Source organism: Dipodomys merriami, unplaced genomic scaffold (assembly GCF_024711535.1).
Source record: "Dipodomys merriami isolate MVZ:Mamm:240054 unplaced genomic scaffold, mDipMer1.0.p SCAF_10, whole genome shotgun sequence".
Taxonomy (NCBI): domain Eukaryota; kingdom Metazoa; phylum Chordata; class Mammalia; order Rodentia; family Heteromyidae; genus Dipodomys; species Dipodomys merriami.
The window spans coordinates 15,945,974-15,949,170 of NW_027202271.1; the positions used below are offsets into that span (position 1 = coordinate 15,945,974).

Consider the following 3,197-nt stretch of genomic DNA (forward strand, 5'->3'; position numbering starts at 1 on the left):
AACACAGAATGGAGTGAGCTTAACCATCTCTTCCCAGCCTGCACTGTCTGTATTCCAGTTCTCTTCCTATGTCATGGTGTTTGATGCAGCTTGCCTGGGCATGAAATGTGTTAATACTACTCAGGATATATGGGTCTCTTGTTTTCAGATTACATGAACTACATTGCCTCTTCTCTGCATGTAATCCATCTGTTTCAGTTCTGCTATTCAAAGTACAACTTCTAGGAAGGATCCAACAGCATGGAGAAAACTGCTTCTGCATTTCTGACTAGGGAATGTCTCCTACATTTGTTCTAACCATGGAAGGCTTGAGTGAGTCCAGCTGAATTAGGTATGGAGTTCCCATGTACATGGACAGAGTGTCCACATAGAGTAATTCTTTTCTAGCACTTGTATACACTTATCTTTATATGTATCTATCATCACTCTGGCATAGGGGTACCTCCTCTTGGAATGTGCCTGAGCCTCTGTGAATTGGGAATGTTCAGGTTTGCTTGTGTGAACATAGATGATGTCCTCTCCAGGTTGGGGCAAGATGTAATGTGTCTCCAGCAGTTATCTTCAGAATGGAAAGTGCTTCCTTCCTGCTCCTGAGCATGGAATGTGTGAGCTGCCAGACAGCTCCCCATGGAATGGAGCTCTTCCAGGCTTGCTTGAGTGGATAGTCCCTGTTCTGTCTGCCTGAGCAAAGAAAGAATTTTCTACTGCTGTTTGCAGCCTGGAAAATGTGTACTGCCGTGCTCCTCATCATGTAACTCATGTCTCCTAGCTCTCATCAGGGTGGATCTATTTCTTCCAGTTCTGAGGAAGGTAAATATGCCTGGGCCTGTACAGTACTGAATCCATCTCCTTCTGCTCACCTGAGTACAAAGAGTATATATAGTATAATTCTCTTCAGCATGGAATCAATATCTATCTTCTCTTCCTGCGACAGAAAACAGGTATTAAATAAATACCAGATCTTCTTAGCCTTCCTCAGCATGGCACGTTTCATTTTGGTGTCTCTTTAGGTTGAAGTCATACGTCCTTCTCCTCCTCAGAGCAAAGAATGGATTTCTTCAGTCTGTCTTCAAGGATGGATGCATCCACTGGAGCTTCATTATAGGATATATAGTCTTCTATAGCAGAAATCTACTTAGTATAACCTGGGTCTACTCAAGTCTTCTTCAACAGAATGTTGGAGAAGATGTGCCTGTCGAGTCCTCCTATGAATTCCATCTAACTGTTCTTATCAGCAAAGGATGTGTTTAATAACCATGGAATACTCCATGAGATTATTTGTGTTCTCTTCAGAGAGGTAAGTGTTCAGTTAGGATCTCTATGTCATGAACTCATCACTTTTTTCTCTTCCCAGATGAAATTAATCTTTACATCTCTCCTCAGCCTAGAATCCATCTGCTACAGCTGAGACCTGAGGATCCCATTCAAAGCCAGCCCTTATAGAGAAGTATGTTTCTCTTATTTAAATGTTTTTGTATTGTGAATATTGTGTAGAGAGGGGTTACAGTTACATGAGTAAGGTAATGAGTCCATTTCCTATTGATAATTGTTACCCCCTCCTTTGTTTTACCCCTATCATCAATTTTCTCTCCACCTCCCCAACTCTTCCCTTCTACCTGAAGTTGCAAATTTAATTTCAAGGTAGTGTCTTGTACATCTCCTTGTTACAATGGGTAAAAAGTATGTATATGTGACTTTATGAAAAGATGCTAAGTGAAATGAACCCCAAATTGGGAACACAAGAGGTTTTTATCTTTGTTGCCATTATTTAAAACACTGTGTGATTTTTTGTTTCTTTTGTCTGTTTTTCCCGCATGGTATAACCACTGTTTCATTGCATTTAATTCTGTTTCCCTGTATGTTTTTTATACATGTTTATAATTTGTGGAGGGGAAAGGAAATAACAACATGCTGCAACAAGAGAAGTGCTTTTCTTATCTACAATTACCCAGCAGAATCTGGAAGTAGAGCTGTGGCTCTGGTCATAGAGTACTAGTGGTGAGCAAAACACCCTGGGGACAGCACCCAGTCTGAGTTGAAGCCATAAGACTAGTACAACAGCAACTAAACCAAAATGTAGAATGGAGTGAGAGTTCATCATCTTTCTAGCCAACAGTCAGTCCTTGTATTCTAGCTTTCCTCCTGTGAATGTGTGTAATTTTGCTTGCCTCAGGAAGAAACGTTTTCCCTGTCTATATTCAGAAGTGATGGGTCTCTCCATTTTTTCATTGCATGCTATGCAATTTGTGCAGTGCAGGTCTTTCTGTATATAATCCATCTCTTTCAATTCTGCTAATCAAGTTGGATCTCCTGTGAAGGATCCCACAGCGTGGACAAATGGCTTCTGCCCTTCTCTGCAAGGAATGTCTTCTTCATTTGTTCTGACCATGGAAAGCTGGGCCTCCTGCTTTATTAGGGAAGGAATCCACGTCTTCCAATTCCTTTGTAGGTGGAGTATCAGCATGGAGTACTCCTTCTCCAGGAAGCATAGGCAGGAAGTTCTTTGTGTTTATTTTCCATGTCTCTCAGCTTACCTGAATATGGAATGTCACAGGCCAAGTCTTTATGAACATGGAAGATGTCTTCTCCAGTTTTGGGCACGATATAATGTATCTCCTTCAGCTTTCATCAGGATTAAAAGGGACTCCTCCATACTTCTGAGCATAGAAGGTGTGTGTTACTGTGCATCTCAACATAGAAGTATTTCTAGCCTTGCTCATGTGGAATGTGCCTGTTCTGTCTCTCTTCAGCATAGACTGGGGTATGTTCCCTTCCTCTCTTCCCTCTTTCTTTTCTCTCTCTTTCTCTCTCTCTCTCATTTTAAGATTGTTTGATAATAATACTTATGAAAGGCAACATATATACCATTTACCAGACTTTATGTATATACCTGTCACTTTTTTAAATCATGGGATCAGCTTTCTGTTTATCACTACTTTTCACAGATGAGAACACCAAGATCCAGAAACAATGGAACACAATGTCTGAGGATGCACCAATTTGTAACACAGGGACTCGATTCTTCTTCCTGTCAATCAACTTTAAAAATATAACAAAATTGTAAGCAAAAAAGTCACTACTTATTGAATATTGTCACTGAAATAAAATTTTAGCAAAATCTTCCACAAATTCAGGTATCTCTCTAGACTGTCAAAAAACCAACAAAACCAAATCTGCATCCAAAACTCAGAATGGAA

The 3,197-nt window shown here is 40.2% G+C and overlaps 1 long non-coding RNA gene across 1 annotated transcript; it reads left to right on the forward strand.

Annotated features, from left to right (window-relative positions):
- Positions 1 to 1,150: 1,150 nt before the first annotated feature.
- Positions 1,151 to 2,597, forward strand: LOC138836660 (uncharacterized). The gene is made up of 3 exons (XR_011374983.1): positions 1,151 to 1,297; positions 1,384 to 1,447; positions 2,530 to 2,597. It is a non-coding gene; the product is annotated as an uncharacterized lncRNA (long non-coding RNA).
- The last annotated feature ends 600 nt before the right edge of the window (positions 2,598 to 3,197 follow it).